Genomic DNA, 18,793 nt, shown 5'->3' with positions numbered 1-18,793 from the left:
AGCTCCTTCTCCTGTGAGGGGTGCCAGACTGGCATTTCAAAGCCCTTAGCTACTTTAAAGCTTTCCTGTCTTGGAATGCTAATCAGCAGGTCATCCTCTGAGAGGGGGTATGGACACTCTCTTCCCAAGCAGGCTTTGTTTCTGACCTCCGGTGAGCAAAGGCCCTCAACCTTGGAGGGCGCAATCTTATCTCTGATAACAGGCTGACAGAAAACCTGTCAGTCAACAAACCAGAGGTTGGTGGGCTTTTCAGGGGGAACCTCTAAAGTGTCCTCTGGGCGCATTTATTAATAAATCCACTACTGGAATCAGTGTAGGTTTATTAATATGACATGTTTGATAACAAATATCCCTATTTTCAGTGAAGCCATCATGTAGCTGGGGAACTTGTTTTCATCAGTGTCCAACACATGTTTTAAAATGGCTTTGCTTTTCATTTGCGCTGGCGGTAATAGAACTGGCCAGCACAGGGGCATATATCCGCTCATTATGATAAGTCTTCACATTTAATATAAGGTCCCCTGCCTTAGGGCAGTAAGGCCTGCTGTAGGGGTGACTTTAAAATATTACATGCAGTGTTAGGAGACATGCACACAGGGATGTGTGCCATGTCATGTTTTCGCTTTTGTCTACACCAAAATACTGAGTCTGCAATTGCAGTCTTACATGAGTTGGGCGGAGGGTCTTTTAGGGTGGTACAATTCGTGGTGCAGCCCTTATGGACCATCTTTAGTTCCTCAGACCCTAGGTACCAGCAGTACCATTTGCTGGGGCCTTACAGGGAGTGCTGAAGGTATTGCCAATTGGTGGATACAATTCAACAGTATTGGGAAAGAGATGTTGCACTGGGGACCTGATTAACAGGGAATCAGTGAAAAATCACATCAAATGCCAGGCCCAAAGTGGGGGAGACCATGTCAAAAAGGGGCACTTACCTAAATGGTGATACACTAAAGTATATAAAAGAGTGATGGGTGGAATACATGAATACATCTCTGCCACTGGCAATTACTCCGAGCTACATCTCAGTCATTTGTTATTTTGAACACTATACCTCCTCATGTTGGCTACATAAAATGGCCAAAGCAGCATGGCCAGCAAAGAAAGCAGCATGGTGGTCAAAAAATACAGTACTGCCTGCAGCAGCTCCCATCCTCAGAAATAAACACATCGTACCATTGTAGGGAAATAATTGCAAATATGTTATTTACCCAATGTGTCTGGGCCCACAAATTGAGCTGTCCTTTGCCCACCAAATAAAACCAGCTATACTATTACCCAACCACAAAATTAACCATGTAAAACATACAAAAGAAATGGTAGGCAAGAAGAAGGTAGTTCAGAACAAAGGAAGCTATCCGGCTACATAGGCATGGACTTCAGGACTTTTTGTAACCATAGCCAGCAACAGTACATGCAGACAACAAGTAAAACAGCCTACTTTTGGCATTTTATCCAAAGTCAACCACAATCCTCAAACGTTTTAAAAACATATACAGTAAAGCAGCAGTAGAATGTGAAAAATAAATCAAAAATACACCCAAGGCTGAATGCAGTGAAGACTAGGTCCCCACAAAGTAAAACAACAACACAGTAAAGTGGTAAACAAATCAATATAACATTTAAAAATCCACAAAAAAATTGGAAAAAAGTATATTTATCCCTAGGCCTCCAACATCAAAGAATTGCAAGCATTTCCCCAAAATAGTTAATCCAGAATGCCCCAACCATCACTTGTGCAAATACTCCAGGCCACCCAAACACAAATACACAAATTTAAAAAAGGAACAAAAATGACATGTGCATGCCTTCCCTTGAACAACAAACTTTTTCCAAAGTGCTGTTTTGAACTTACTTGATTTCTCCCAAAAAGTTAAAATTCCAATGGTGTGGATACAGCACAGACTGCAGACAAGAGAGAGAGAGAGAGAGAGAGAGAGAGAGAGAGAGAGAGAGAGAGAGAGAGAGAGAGAGTGAGAGAGAAAGAGAGTGAGAGAGAGAGACAGAGAGAGAGAGAGAGAGAGAGAGAGAGAGAGAGAGAGAGAGAGAGAGAGAGAGAGAGAGATGCTTTCCCACCAAAATCCAAATCCAAATTGACCAAGGGCTGGACAAATCAGAAGGACAGGACAGGAAGTGAAAGTTGTTACTGTATGTACAGTGTTCCTTCTTATTTAAAAAAAAGAAAAGAAAAAGTGCATTTTTTGCTACAAATCAAGTACAAAATCTATTCACCACACATGTTAATGAACTGCCTCCCTCAATTCAAATGACCGTTAAATGTTCTGATCACTATCGTCAAAAGACGAATGAGTCTTTCATGCTCTCAAGTTGTTTCAGTGCTTCTTGTGGTCTGATTTTCCCTGAACAGGCCCTAGGAAGACCTCAGAAGCTGATATCTTTAGGGGTGGAGGCATGTACTACCTGTGACAGGGCCCCAGTGTTTTATTCTCCCATGGGCCGTAAATTTATGTAAGGGGAAGGGTCATGTGACCATGAGTCCCAGATAGGACCGGGGAAGCCATCTCCTGGGAACGCATTTTTATACATGGAGGGGAGTGTCGAGCTAGGAGACACCATCCCTGAGGACCCAGTCAAAGTAGTGTCCCAGGTACCCCATTCCACAGCACACTGCTGTTCCGTCTCTTGGAGAGTGCAGACAGAAATTATCATTTAGTTCCGTGCCTGCACTCTCCTGGGCATGGTACACAAATTTGCTCCTCCAGACTGAAGTACAGATAAAGGCTGTTCCCACCCGGGCAGGAGCAAAGGAATGGAGCCAGCTCCAGCCTACACCCACAATGGGTGCTTGCTGGGAAGGTGACAGGGGCCACAGGGGCCCTGGGCCCTTCACAGCCTCTAACAATTGGCCGGTTATTGGTGACCTGGGTGTCAAAATGTTTCAGGCCTGATTCCCTGGGTCTCACCCATGGTCTCATCCATGGTAGTCACCCGCATTCCCAAACAATCTTGCAACATTAATTTCTGACTGCTGTTCCATAACAACCTTCTCAACCCAAGATAGCTTCAGTCAATATCGCCTCCTCAAATTCAGCATCTCCTCAGCAGGAGAAGCTTTAAAAAATTACATTGAAGTGGGGGCTGCAAAGTATCATTTATATCTATGATGCCATTCTAATCAATGCCCCTACAATCTCAGAGCAGTAGAGACTAGCAGCCACCCCCAGAGGATCAGCGACCTTGAGCTGATACTCAACAAGAAAAAATTCAATTCCTACAGCAAGAAATGGAATTGCACAGTTATGTCTTCTTGGCAAAAGCAATCCGAGCTTATCATTCTTAATGTGCTGGCATCAGTAATGCTGAACCTTCACAATCCCCTTCTGAGGTCAAGAGTTTTTAAGTCTTGCAACACACTGCCTATGGCTTACCTACAACTTGCTGACCTTAGCAGGCCACTGCAAAATTTCATGGAAATATTGCCACACTGAATCTGCAGAAAAGTGTAAGAAGGAGCATTCCAGGGCATCAGGGTAGCTCTTCTGCAAGACCCAAAATCCTACTTTGACCTTGTCATGGAGCCATAGCTCATTGTTCATGCTAGCCCAATTGGAGTCTTTGCAGTCCTGATAGAACAAGGGAACAACGTAACATGGAAACCAATTGCCTTCATGATCAGGACACTCAAACACACAAAGAAGATGTTGCATGCACAAAGAAAAGGAAACACTTGCAATTGAATGGGGCTGCATCCATTGTCACTCCACAAGTATGGAGAAGTAGTCAAAGTCACCACCAAGCATAAGCCCCGGCTTGTTGGACATGACAGCCTTAGAGTGGTCTTCCCCCCAACTCTTTGCCTAACTGTTCCATATCTCTGATCTCGTTTTTGCTGGTTTTATGACTCTGGGCACTAAAGTACATGTTCTCTTTCCGTATAACATGCTAACATTGGCTCACACATACCCAATTGGCATAAATATTGTTCTTATAAATCCCAAGTAAAGTGCATTACATGTGCCCTGGGACTGTAAATAAATGCTACCAGTACGCCTGCAGCACTGTTGTGCCGCACACATAAGAAGCCCCTTAACCATGACTCAGGCAGGCCACTGCGGAGCCTGTATGTGCAGTCTCACACTTCCATGTCGAGCTGGCAAGTAAACCCTCTTGCCAGGCCTAAACCTTCCTTTTTTACCTATAATTCACTCTTAAGGTAGACCTGGTATAATCCACAGGGCAGGGTGCAGTGTATTCAAAAGGCAGGACATGTACTTTTAAGCTTTAAATTTCCAGGTAGTAAAAAACAGTTACATTAATTTTTCACTACTGAAAGGCCCACCTGCCCCATATGATAACACTGTAATTACCTTATTCTATTTTATAAATGTAACTAGCAGCCCGACCCGACGTTGTCCGGGGCAGAAGGGGGCTGGGGAAAGCACCGCTGCAGGAGACGTGCAGCAGAGCGGCCATCAGCGGGAGCAGCAGAGCGTACATACCAGCTCCCGCGCCACCGCTCCTCCCCGCATGTCGGGTGTGTGTCCCTTGCTCCTTCCTGCGTTCCCACCAGCATCCCCGCTCCTCCCCGCGCTGGGCACTCCAATGTTGTGTGTCGGTCCCGCGCCACCGCTCCTCCCCGCATGTCGTGTTTTGTTCCCTTGCTCCTTCCTGCGCTCCGGTCCGTACAGCGAACGTCGCGTTGACGTGACGTCACGCCCACACGCCATTGCGCCTCTCGCAAGCGTTGTGACGACGCCGAACGCCACGCGCAATCACTGTATCCATACGCCCATACAGACTACTTTCCCCCTAACATCACCCCCTAATGTATATGGTGTGGTTTTCTATAGCCTATGTCCATCTCCTGGACCTCCCCTTTCCAAAGCTGTATTGGGTGTTGTGATTGATGGTGTACTTTTCGAGTTTATCTGGCTCAAAAGACACAGTTTTCTCTTTATAATAGTAGTATAGATTTCCAATAGGCACAAGGTAGAAATTTTGAGTTTGGTGTCTCTGGACAATTTAAAATCACAAATTATGGTGAAGTAGTTGTTAAATTTAAAGTCCGAAAATTCCACTAGCAGAAAGTTGGCCTCGCTTACTTTAACCATTCTGTGCTTCTGCCTGTCTCTGACTATACGTCTGTGATGGTTGACAGCTAAGATCTGTGCATTCACTCTAGAAAGCCACACACAATGGGAGCATAGTTGTGCCTGATGGTCCATTCACAACGTTATGGACCATCACCTGCCTGATGGGTATTCCTGAGCTAGATTGGAAAGAGGAGCTGAAACTTGCACCTGAATAGTAATATGCCTGTCCCGACACAAAGAGCTGCATAACCTGTGTAGTCAGTCTGGAGACCGGGCAGGAAAAGTAGGGACCTCGTGCACTTCAAAGCTTTTCTTTGAAGTTCCCCCCACTTCAATGACGCAACTGATATAAGTACTTGACCCCTGACGCCACCAACTCAGTACACTTCTGGACCTGTGACTACTCTGCCAGAAAGAAGAACTGGTGTGCTGCTGAATTGACTGCCACTTTCTGGACTACTGCTTTGCTGGAATCTCCCTTGGTGTGCTCTTGCCTCACTTAGCTGCAATTCAGCCTGTTGTTCCCCTGCCTGGGTAAGAAAGACTGGACCTGCATCCCTTGAACCCAGAGTGACTCCAATGGCTTGCTGGGGTGCCTCTTATTGCCTAAGTCTCAGGAACATCAAAGACTTAGAATCCACATGTCCCAACCCTTGAGCTCATGTGCTTGTGAGTCTGTCCTACCAAGTGGTGCCATCCCAGTCCTGGACCCTTGGAAGCAGACCTACGGGTTTGGTCCAGTGGAACCAACCCATTCTCTGCTGCAAAGGCAGATCTGGTGCATTGCCACTGTTGTGGGAACTGGATTGGTGCATTACACTCCAAACTGCCACATCACACTGAGAACCACCGCCCTGGAACCAATGCATCGCCGCCACTGCGTGGAGAACTTCGACGCATCACCTCTACAGCATAAAGAAAACCGATGTATTGCACTTTCAACCACCGCACTTCAGAATCAACACTTCCCTCACAGACCCGATCCATTGACCCCATTGGATGGAGAACTACAGCACAGCACCTCACCTGCAAGGAGAAGAATCAACACATCCATGACCTCCGTGATCAAATGCAATGCATCTCACAACACATCTGGTTGTGGGGACAGGGAATGGTACTTTGTTCCCCAGGGACTACATGGGTCCTGTAGCCGCTCTGTGCTGCATCGTGGGTGGCCTGAGCACCTGACTTTGTCCTGGCCCAGTGCAACCAATAACCTCTTTAAGTGCTACTTGATTCTAAGATCTATATTTTTATTTAAGCTTTAATTCATATCTTGACTACTACTGGATGGATTTTTGTCATTAGGGCCATATTTTTTTTAGAACATCAAATCTATTTTCTAACCCGGGATGGAGTCTTGTTGTTGTGTTTTCACAGTGTTACTGTATGTTTTATTGCACAAATACTTTACACAAGGCCTTCTATATTAAGCCTGCCTGCTCTGTGCTAAGCCAGCCGGCGGGTAAGACAGGATAATTCAGATGGGTTGTGACTTACCCTGACTAGGATTGTGGTCCCTACTTGGACCCAATTTCTAGCACCTGTAATAACTGCTACAGCGTCACACACCCCACCGTGAATAGAAAAATGGGAGCTCCAGCTTTAAAAGTATAAATGTGTGTTGGAATACAAATCCGACTCACTAATATGATGGATTATGTCTCTGGCTTCTGGCACCCCAGAACATGACAGACCACTGCAACAGATAGAGGTGCTGATGTTGACGAGTACATCAAATATTTTGTCAAGACTAATTGCCGTTGATTAGACCTCAGGAATATGCCTGCACAACAAATGTAGACCCAATGCTTCAGCGAGATTCCACAGCCAAACTTTCTAGCTAATAAAAGACTTCCCTCATCATGTCACTGGATGTGATGACAAAAGCAGCTGGAAACTGAAACATTAAGCTATGTATGTAACTAACTCCGTATAATGGACAGGGAATAGGATTTGCTTTTGCGTGGGTGCAGACTGGTTATCCGGCACTTGCAAAGACATCAGATGCTACACCTAGCCCAGAAAAGACATCAAGGAGTGATAAAAACGAAAGCCCGGCTAAGGTGCAAACTATAACACCCAACCTTGGACACCAATATTGAGAAGATGGTTGCCATTTGTCACTCCAGCAGCACACCTGACAAGCCAGCACAGGTTATCACTGGACAATACATTTTGGTAGAGTCAGATGCATGCTCCATATCTCCAGTCGTAGAGGTAGTTACCAGCAGTCATTTCAAACAAATGAGGAGTCATCTGGACAAGATCTTCACAGTGTTTAGACTTCCAAAGACATTAAAAACAAATAACGAACTGCCATTTCAAGGAAGAGATTTTTGAGCTTACCATGAGAAATAACACACTGGTGGCCTCCAGCCAACAGGGTAGTCAAAAGGCTCATGAGCAACTTGAACAAGGCCATCAGGATTTGTGTCGAACAACACAAGGATGTAGAAGATGTTATCAACAAGTTTCTCTGAGGCTATAGATGTACACCTCATAGCAGTGATCCCCACCCTACATCATAATTAGAAGAGCCACAAGAGATATCTTACCCATGCAGTCGTGGTTCCCAGCACCACTGGACACACACACCAGCCAGCAGAGACAAGCCAGCAATAATGCCCATGCCCATGTAAGCCAATCCTGATGGTCAAAATAATTTGATCAGTTATGGGTCCTGGTGCTCAATCTGTACAGTGGAGGCAAACTGACTTCCTTTTGAAAGACATCCCCTCACAATAATGAGAAGGTGTGGGATTATAGAACCAGCCCACATGGGCAGTAATCAAGTCACAAGAAAAGTGTCTGCTTCTTGGAGGTGGCACACCCACCAACAGGAAGGCAGGACAGGTCATGTCCTGACGCTACAGGAGATGATCAGCAATGCCACATTGACTACCGTTGGGGCATGGAGACTCCAGCATGCCCCAGCAACGATCTCACCAGAAACTGATCAAGCCAATACTTCGCAGGCAGTCGCGGCTGGCATGACTCGTGGGGATGGGGGGGTCGCGCGGGAGAGGGGGGTTAATAGAAAAAATTAAAAAATAACTTACCTTCGCCTCCGGTTCGCGTTGCGTCTCCTCCCTCTGATCCTCTAAGCCACTCACAATGCTGCAATGGCAGCATTGTGATTGGCTGGGACACCGACCGCACATGCATCTATGGGGAGGCCGTTTTCTCCATGCCAACTGCATGCAGCCTACATGGAGAAAAAGGGAGAGTTCCTATGACTGGTTTGGTCAGCCCTGGGGCCGACCAAGCAGTCAGCCCCCGCAACAGTGGACAAAACTCCTCCCCTGCCTGGACCAGGGCCGCCTACCCGCCCGCCCACAACCAAACCCTTCTGCTTTCGCACAGTGTTGGATGCAGAAACATAAAATTATATTCATAATACCATTTTATGTTTCTGCTTCTCGCACTTCTTTCAACGCTCCTCCACCCACATGGAGGAGCTGCCCCTGTCCCAGAGAAGAGTTGGGGTGGCCCCTGCGCCTACTGCAGAATTCCAGAAACAGCCCCACAACCTCCCATCTCACAATCACAAATTAGACATTGTTGACGTTTTGAGTTCAAAGAAATTTGGGGCGGAATATAGTGTGTCACGTGACACATTGCTTATGTAATGATGCAAACACGCATGCAGGCATCCTGACACCGGGTGCAGTGTCAGGGGAATCATTAAAGGACGGAGCTCGGACGTGCTCATACGGTGTGGAGCGTATATGTCCCAACATCTGGTGCCAGCCTCTTATTTGCACCCCAAACAGTGCCCAACCCGCCACCAACACACGTTTCACCTTCAAAATCAACTACTCTGTCCTTTGCCTCCCAGGAGAATCTTTGCCAATGCCCGTTACTCACACTGAAACGTGTTGCCACCCACGTCCCCTTTACTCTTCAAAGTCCCCTGTAATCCTTTCGCCAAGACTCATATTTTGGTGGTTGTGGCAAGCTTTCAACCGCCATTTCCTGTCGCAGAACATCCCACGTACCGGGCATGTTGTAGGAGGAAATGAGCATTTAGAGTGGTTCAGGTGGGTTAAACTTCGGATGATTTTTCTTGCCTGCAGGTGACTTTTGATTGGCCTTTAAACGTCTGCCCATCTTTTACGATGAAATTCAAAATACTGCCTAAATCAATATGCTTGTTTTCGTAACGTGACAAGTAAGTACCAAAGCATACAATGGCGTACTGTAAAATGAGTGATTACTGTGTCCTTTCTCATTGGTTTCTCAGTACATGGAAACTTTATATTATTATTCATTTCTGAATCCCGGTCCTTAATCTGCTTCTTGTAATCAGTGTCTGTGTAATGAGTTTCGTTTTTATGATATAATAAAGTACTCCCAAATGAACATTCCTAATGGGGGTTTGTGGAATTTACTTTAGATGGAATCTTTCTAATTAACTATATTTCCCAGAAGATGCATTGTCAATGTCCCAATCGTGTGGTAGAGGTGTGCCCATCTTTAATGAAGAGGTTTATAAATTGTGGCATGAGAATCACATTCTATAACAGGGTGAAATCGGGTCCTTTGTCCTTCAGTGATCCAGAGCTCCAGAAAGTTTTCAGAGTTCCACAGATGTCCATAGGTTTCTTTTTAGTCGGAAATTAGGGGACACCGTTGCAAGCCAGACTCCGTTTACAATCTGCGTTATAGAAAACTCAGTTGAAAATTAGTGTGTTTGGCTTTCCCCAACAGAAGGCTACATGTCAAGTGCTTGCCCCCCTTCTATCATCCATGAAGGTAATGCCAATCATGATCAACATATGAATTTTCTTTGCTTGTTTACACATCACGCTCCCTTGTCGCTGTGACATTCGCATGGAAGTGCATAATACTCAATTAATATTTTATTTGCTATAATGTGAGATATGTTTAGGATTTTGGACATGACACTGTGTCAAAAATTCATCACAAAACATAACAGGAAAGAATCAAAGCAGAATGACAGAGAGCAGCAAAAGTTCTTGGTGAGATTTCTGTCAGACCCTTACCAATGTCAGAGCTTACTTTTGCAGAAAGTACTGGCATGTTCTTTTTGCTGTATTTTATACAATATATAATGCTCTTCAGTTTCACTGTCTGGACCTTTGCAACTAAAGTGTCTATTCTCTAGATTAGATTGTCTTCGAGGAGCATCTCAGTATTTGATTGTAAGTACTTATTTCATTAGATTCAATTTGTTGCAATCATTCGTGAAAGATGTGAGGGGCTGCTTTGGTTGGCAAGTTACCTTACTCCCATAATCAGTGAACATAAATATTACAAACATTTGTGCATTAAAGTGCACTAATAGGAGTGATCCAGCGGAAGTCCAGGGATGAATACTCCACAAACAAATATTCAATGGTGCTCATACACATTTACCCAATTGTTCATTCACACGCCCTAGCAAAACCGCTGGGGGTCAAGTTTATAATTCACTTAAATTTGGATTAGTTAATTTTCCGTAATCTCAAACAATTTGGAACAATATTTGATACCTTATTAATCTTTCACAGATCAACACTCTTTCCTCTGGTCGATGGACAGTTAGCTGAGTTAGTTGATGGTAATATTAACAGTTATCTAACTAATTCATAGATCTTAGTGAAATAACCACAGACTTTGGATACGATTAATACGTTTTGTCTAAGTTTTCAGTCGTAAATTGAACGCTCACTAATACAACTTCACCGCGCAAACTCCATTATTCTTCACATGGGAGAGAAAATTTAATTTGGCAAATACAACCAATAATGCAAACTCATTCAACAAATCAATGCATAAGATTGGATAGATGAAGAGACAAAGGTTCTAGGACAGGATCTGGACAGGGCAGATGCTTAGACTTCTTTACAAACCCAAAACCCAACTGCGCATTACACTCTCCCCCTCCTCGATGTTCTTCCAGAATCTTCAAATCTAATCAGACTGTCATTTGGATATGAATCTTCCCAGACTGCTCTCTCCTCTCTCTCAACCCAGCAGCAGCATCAAGATTAACTTGTCTTCTCTAGGCTTGGCAACCACATCTCCCATCAGCAGCAGCTCTCGCCTCTCTCTTTTCTCTCGACGATGACACCAACTAATCCTAAATCACTGTAGTTACAGTCTTCATTTCTACATGTTCCATCCTCAATGGTTGCAAATATTAGTAAAATGCGGAGTATGATTGGACAGGGCTAGGGGAGTTTTCATCACACTATGCTGACATATTAATTTTGTCAAGGTAACATTGTCTCGCAAACCCTTCCCCTTCAGCGCATTCATAATTTTCTTTCACATACATATATTGTTGGCATTTCAATACAGATCCGTAGAGGATGGATACATATCTTCACTTTCCCATGTCTTCTGTCCTTGGTATCTGGCAGCTTTTCAGTTTTCCGGTCATCGGGTAACTTTACGAATCCACTGAGCATGCATGACTCATTGTCATCGAGCGCCATTTCCTCCTTTTGTCATGGGCGTAACAGGCCCAAATGCTCACTATTAATAAAAGAATCATAAACAGATGTCATTTTCTTAAACATATAATTCTCACTGTTCACCACCCACTTCAATTCTACCCCATTTGGTTATTATATTTCCTGGGCAAAGCACTAACAACTGTATGACAAAAAACAACCTAGGCAACTCACATCTAGACATTCAATTGTATTAATGGACAAAAGGCTACAATTACTTAGGAAAATATATGTCTTTTTATTTTAAATCATATAAAAACACAACATACGAAAAGTTTAAAACAAGGAGAACAATAAACATCAGTAAAATATTGTCTTATCTGTTGGATTCAAGACTGACATGTATTTGTGACAATCAATGACAACATATATGAAATCAATTAAAAAAACTGGAAGTGGCAATTAGTGTCTACGCGCGTTTCGGCGAACCAGCGCCTTCTTCTGGAGTAGCCACACAAGCTAAATAATGTGCGAGATTATGACATCAAAAGTTGATGGAATGCCCAGTTGATGTCCCAATCTGTTCAGGTTAGGTGATGTATCCTTATATTTATAAAAGTGGGTTGATAATTCCCGCCCGCCGGATAGCTCAGGTAGATAAGTACTGTATAGATATTCAACTTTCGTCGTTGTTCACAGAGTTATCGATTTATTTTGGAGATCTCTCTGCCCACAATTATTTCGCAGAGCTCTTAACGATGAAATTTTTAAAAGGGAAGACCTCCCTTAGTTGTAAGGAGAGATGTTCTGATAAAGATAGTAGTTTTTTGAGTACTCCAAGGATGATTGGTAGTATGGTTAAAGCACTAACAACAGCAGCTTTCTTTTAAATTCAAGCAAGCAGATGCCTGGCATTCAGTTCCTCAAGATCACGTTAGTCCTCCTTGCGCATGCATGAGGCTTTTCCCTCTCAAAGCAGGTTAGTCACGTTATCTCTATGTAATTCTGGTTTGCACATGCGCCAAGTGTTTTTACAAATTAATGCAGGTTTTAGTCGTGTTGCACTTTATTTCACATTAATTAAGCATTTGTAAAGCTTTCTCCCTATGTGTCGAAAACTAGTTTACAATACAAACCGCTATTAAAAACTTTAAAAACATATAAACAGAACTAAATGCAATGATATCCATTTTACTTTCATACAGCATTAATGTGAAGGATGATCACAGCCACGGTTAGCAGGCATATTTAAAACTGTGAGTTAGCATTAAAACTAGCTCAAAATGCAATTGTTCCCTTTACAGAGCTAACACCAATCAGGAGTTCCCGTCAATTTGCACTTCTGTTTTTTTAACCATATTTAGCCAATGAGCACTTCAAATCATGATGCGATTAAAATACAACTGCATAAAAAAGTTAATTATCTGGTATTAAAATAAAGCATGAAAGTAGGCCTAAATTGGAGAAATACCACCTGGACTAATGTAGAATGTAGTGACCTCACTCCCAACTTGGAAAAGGAGAGACCCCAAAACCCCAAGAACTTTACTGCGTTTTGTTGCCAATGAATTTGGAAGGTGCCGGGAGATTATAATGTTGAATGTCTTATGAGTCAAATATGCACACACTAGAGACTCTGTCATCTGTAATTGACTATGCCATTATTGTCTTGCTCGAGTGATGTGCACATGCACCCAAGGGAATTAATCTTCCAAGCATGATCAGATGCAAATCGTTCACAGAGCCTTGTAGGCTTTTTGAAACATGTGGTATTTTAAAGCTAATTCAGGAATGCAGACACAACTGTATTCAGGAAGTCTCTGCACCCTCAGACTCCTGAAGCAGATATCACTTTTTCTGTCTACATTAGATATTGGTAAGCTTGCAGCAAAGCATATATAGTCACATACTCTTAGCTTTAATTACACTAAAAACAAGCATTTGCAATGCAATAGGTCTCGCATTTGCGAGAGTTAGAGATATCGGCATTGTTAATGACAATGGGCCATATTATCAAGAACAGGCGATACATTATCGCCGCTTTGGCAGCAGGAAACTGCTGCTAAAGTGGCGATAAGGGGCTTGATATTATGCCCTATAGAATTCCAATAGAAGCTCAGGTTTGATGTCCTTCACACCAGAACCTGGGCTTCTATTGGAATTCTATAGGGCATAATATCTAACCCCGTATCGCCGCTTTAGCGGCAGTTTCTTGCTGCTAAAGCAGCGATAATGTTATCACCCGTTCTTGATATTATGGCCCAATGTCTATAACCTATGTGTTTTAGTTTGGAATGTAGTGGATGTATGTGGTGTGGAGTGGAATTATGTAGGTTGTATTTGAGTTGTTATGTTGTGGAAATGTGTGGAGTGGAATTTTGTGGTTTGAGTACATTTGTGTAGTGGTATTATATGACACTTGGTGTTCCTGTGCAAAGCCCAGTTCAAACCGGTTGCAGGGGCAGCCAGCCCCTGCTCTTGCGAGAAACCGGACAAAGGAAATGGGTATAACTACCCCTCTTTCTAAACCCTCCCATAGGTGGGTCCACAGAGTATGTTCCTACCCGTTTCTTAGTACAAGCAAGGGACCCCTGGGAACAGGACTTTAGATTACACCTGGACAAAACTCTGAAACAGAATCCTGGAACTTCGATGCTCTACTAACAATTAGAGGACGAAAGAATCTCCCTTGGGGTCAAGTAGTGACTCTCCTTTTCAAACAGGCACCAATGAGGCATTTGCCTGTCTGCATCTTTGGAGCTCCCGCCGGACTCCAAAGTACCTGCAGCCCAGAAAGAGGATTTCCAGACTTCTCTAAAACCGATCCGAGTCCCCAGCAAAGCTGAGACCCACAGCTCTCACGAGTGACGTGGAACCGAAAGCCTGGACACTGTGCACATTTGCTAAGTGCCTTTAATTCCCGATCTTTCCTGAAGTTGTGCTTTGGGTTACTTGTAGCGCAATCCCCAAGAATTATCTGCACCAAAGATTGTGGACCTACACTCCACGAGTATTCTGTGAGCCCGCTTCTAGCATTTCTGCTTTATGCTCCTTTGCGATCCCTGGTCTGTTGACTGTTGGGTCCCCTCGAAGGTAACTCTACTTTTCCTTGGGCTTCCCTAGTTGCTCCAGATGTGCCCTGACTCCCTACCTAGTGGTGAGTCTCTCAGATCTGGCTGGTCTGCACCAAAGCCTATCTCTGCTTTCTGTGTGGGTTGCTCTTGCCAAGGCTTGTTGGGTCCAATCTGGGCACCGACACTGCAGCACTCAACATGATTTGTGGGACAGGTCGAATCCAGCTCCTGGTCATCGTCGACATCTACGGGACCTCGTGGCTGAAGAGTCAAGCTTCACCTTCTTCACCTGAAATCACCCGACATCGGTAGACATCCGCCTATCATCCTCCTGGTCACTGGCAATTGACCCAGACTCTGTCCCCTCTGATTTCAGGTTCTTCACAACTCCGATCCAGGCTTGGATCCCTCTGGACACTTTCCACTTGGATGCAAGCAGCACTTTGCAGCAGATTGCCATTGAAAATGACGACAAAACCTGACACAAAAAGACACCAATGCACCCAGCTTACCTGGGTGAGGTAACTCAAGTACTCCAGTGCTCCCGTGGGTGTTAACTCTAGAACCTCCTAGTTCTAAAGGGGTTTGCTCCAAGTCCTCTTCTAAGTGTACTGTATCTTTAAAATTCCAACCGCGACTTTCCCCATAGAAGTTAATGGTGATTCTCGTCTGTTTTTAGACACTGCACACTTCCCCCGTGGGTCCCCTGTGTCAGTACCTTGGGTGGTTCCTGGTGGCCCCAGCAGTTCTAAGTGTATCTATGCAAGTCGTGGTTCTTACACCACTTTATTGATATATGGTTTGGTTCGCCCCTAGGGCTCAACGTATATTGTGCAAATTTACTGTGTGCCATTAAGTTTACTGAATGCGCTTTTGCCTCGAGCCTAATAAAGAGACTAGAGAGATGTGTTTAGAATAAATACATATATTTTATATGTATTTCTGGTGTGGTTCTCTTTCATTTGGTCATTCACAAGGTTATAGACTGGTAAAGCAAGTTGCTTTACGTTCCTTCAAGACTTAGCCTAAAGGCTGCTCTCCACAGCTTCCTCTAGGATAGCTTTTTATAAAGGTTGTCTTTAACCTACCATCAATAAGGGGTCGTTTGGACTGGTGCAAGGTGCCCACTAGAAAAGGGGATGAAAAATGCCAGGCCAACTTCTCACAGGAGGGTGCTGGCATGGCCTGGTCAAAGGCTTGGAATTTCAAGTTTTTAGCTGCACTCACTGAAAGGTTTAGGACTTTCTAAGAAAGTGGCTGTTACCAATAGCCATCAAGACCCAAATAAAGGTGAATCCTTGAAACATGCTTAGCAGCAAAATATAGGCATGCACTGTGTTGGACTTGGCCCTTTTGGGAATTTCACCCCTAAACTTTTTTAATTTAATTGTGACCTGATACTAGTTGTTTTTGGCTTCTGCGCGCTTTAACCCTGTGTCCCAGTGTAAAGTGTGTGCGCAAACTGAGTTCGTGTGGTGAGAATTGGCCTGCCCTCCCATAGGAATGCATGGGGAATGTATGTGTCCATGGTAGTTCCTGATGTGTGGGGAGTTTGGTATGTGCGAACTCGCGAGATTAATGCTGCGTGACGGTGTGTGCAGATTTAATATGGCTAGTGTAGAAGTGCCACTTCTAGAAGTTGGCATGTTTGTGTGCAGTGAATGTGGATTGCCTGTCTGGCTTGTGAGTGACAGGAGCTGGCTGGTGTGCCTGGCTCCAGGAGTTAGGATGGGTCTGCCCGGTGGAGAATGGGGACATCTGCATGATGATGGCAGGGAGGAGTACACCTGGGACCTGAATAAGGCTGGGCCTTCCCTCCACAATGCTGGGTCCACCTCCTGTGGTGCGTCTGATGTCCCTAGCCTGCCCTGTGAATAGGGAGAAGGGCTGAGCACAACAAAGTGCTCCAAAACCAGTTGCATCTGGTTTTCCCTTCACCCTGTGCTAGGAGACAAAGGAAAACTGTGTATAAAAAGGGGTTGTGACCCCATGAAAAAGGTTCTCTCCTTGACCTACCTTTAGAGGGGCCTGCTGCTGGGCGCCAGGAGTATCACCACTGGGAACTGCCTCCCAGCTGGAGGGCCCTGTGAGCTGGCCCCTGGGCCCAGCCTTTGCCCCCCCTGCACTCTAAAAAGCTTTTGGACTGCTATGCCCATGAGCGCTCTCTTTTGCATTAGGAAGAGCGCTCTTACTTATCTTTGCAGAGCGCAGTATTTTTTTTGCCCAGCAGGATTGTGGAGGGCTTATAGCGCGAGACTGTGATCCTTTGTAGAGAGAGAGGGAATCCCCAGCATAGGGATTCCCCCGTACCACCGACCGTAGCGGGTGCCCACCCCACTTATTGTTCTGGTGGTTAAGCAGGTGCCCACCCTGCATTTTGCCCGCATTTTTTTGCGACATCTAGTGGGTGCCCACTTCGCCAGGGACTGTGTACCAAAAAGTGGGTGCCTACCCTGCATTGGTGGTGACCTTCAGACGGAGCCCACCCACATTATCCGCGGCATTGAGGAGGATACTGGTGCCACCCCACTTTGAGCTCATTTCCAAGTGCAGGTCCCCACCCCGCTGCACGCCGCCAGCCCGGGGACTTCAGCAGAAGTGCCGTGTCCCAAAGAATTTCCTGCAGATGGCCTGGGGATTTCCTGGAAAGTGCTGTGCCCGCCTCCTCACGCAAGGGCCGTGTTGCCATTAGCTGTGGCGCCCCGGCGTCTGGAGGCTCAGCGTGAGGGCTGCGCTGCCATTGGCGGAGGCGCCCCGGAGCCTGGAGGCTCTGCGTGAGGGCCGCCCTGCCATTGGTTGCGCACAGGAGAAGAAACCAGAAGCCAGGCACCAGACGTCCAGACGTGGGCGTGGCCGGGCAAATTCTTCTTCCACTTCCCCCGGCCTGGGGAAGCCGAGCAGCGCCTCACCGGGCTCCTGAACAGAGGGACGGAAAAGGATCCTAGGCGGGGCTCCTGTAATGAGGACGGAGCCCCGCATGTTGGCCTGGTGACGTCGCATCCCAAAGAGACTGCCGGTGAGTGTGGGCTGACATTGGAGCAGCAGTTTTGTGCTTCCATGTCCCAGTTGGGGCAGGTTGTGCTTTCTCCCCCAGCATGTTTATTGCTAGAGCCTTGTTGGCTCCAATGATGGGTTGATTGATTCAGAGCCTGCGGTGCTCCAACGATGAGGCAACTTCAGTTAAAAGCCCCCTGGTGTCATTTACAGCTGCCCCACTTGCTAGAGGGCAGCTGCCATGTTCTTGGGTACATGAGGTGCCAGGCCTTCCCCAGCTGCGCAGCACTTAGTGCCAGCTGCAGCGTTCAGGCCCCATGTGAAGATTCCCAGCTGCCCAGCAATGAGTGGGCAGCTGCCACGTTTAGGCCTGGTCTTTTGCGTTGTTGCTTTTGGCTGCCTGCACAGCCGGCCCCGACACTGTTGGACAAAGGGCGTTTGAGCCCCATGAAAGGCCAGTTGGCCTAGGGGACAGTCCTCATGTGTTGTGCCCTCGCTTGGGGGTACACTGTTTATGCCTAATGTGATTTATGTGTAATGTGCAGTGCCTTTATTCCTGTGATACCTCAAACTGTGTTGTCATGCTTAGGAGGTTGTTTTGCCTAGTATAGTTTATACTAGTGAGTTTATGTTTCCCTGCGTGATCTATGCCTAAGGTGATTAGTATTGCATAGTGTGTACCAACCTTTTACCAGGGGTTACTGGTTGTGTTCTACAATTGTTATTTTGCGCTACAGTTATTATATGTTCTACCAGTGCTATCTCTACTGAGTGGTGATTTTGGCAGTGGCCCACATGGCCCTGTCATGTGTAAATAATCACCTGTAAATACTGCCCAGTGCCAGTTGGCACAGTGTAACTGTGTGAATATGATCTAATGTGTCTATGGTAATACAAAGGCTATTTTTATATATAACCTTGTGGGAGTTCCCTTTTGTGGTGTGCCTAGTGTGTTGCTGCTGTGTGTGTGTGTGTTGCACAAACGCTTTACACATTGCCTCCTGGATAAGGCTGACTGCTAAGGCCAAGCTACCAAGGGGGTGAGCAGGGGTTATCTTGGCATGTAACTCCTTTGCCCTGACTAGAGTGGTGGTTCCTCCCTGGCTTTGGCGCAAGCCTTAGCCAACCAGAAATCCCATTTCTAACATTGGTGATCAGCGGTGAGGATAGGACTTGTGTTTGCGCAATACTACAGCGACGACTGGTTGCACAACAAACTCTGCATTTAGATAATCACATGTTTGGGGAATATTGTTTTGGAGTTTTA

Source organism: Lissotriton vulgaris, chromosome 5 (assembly GCF_964263255.1).
Source record: "Lissotriton vulgaris chromosome 5, aLisVul1.2, whole genome shotgun sequence".
Classification (NCBI taxonomy): domain Eukaryota; kingdom Metazoa; phylum Chordata; class Amphibia; order Caudata; family Salamandridae; genus Lissotriton; species Lissotriton vulgaris.
Note: the sequence above shows the minus strand (reverse complement) of the source record.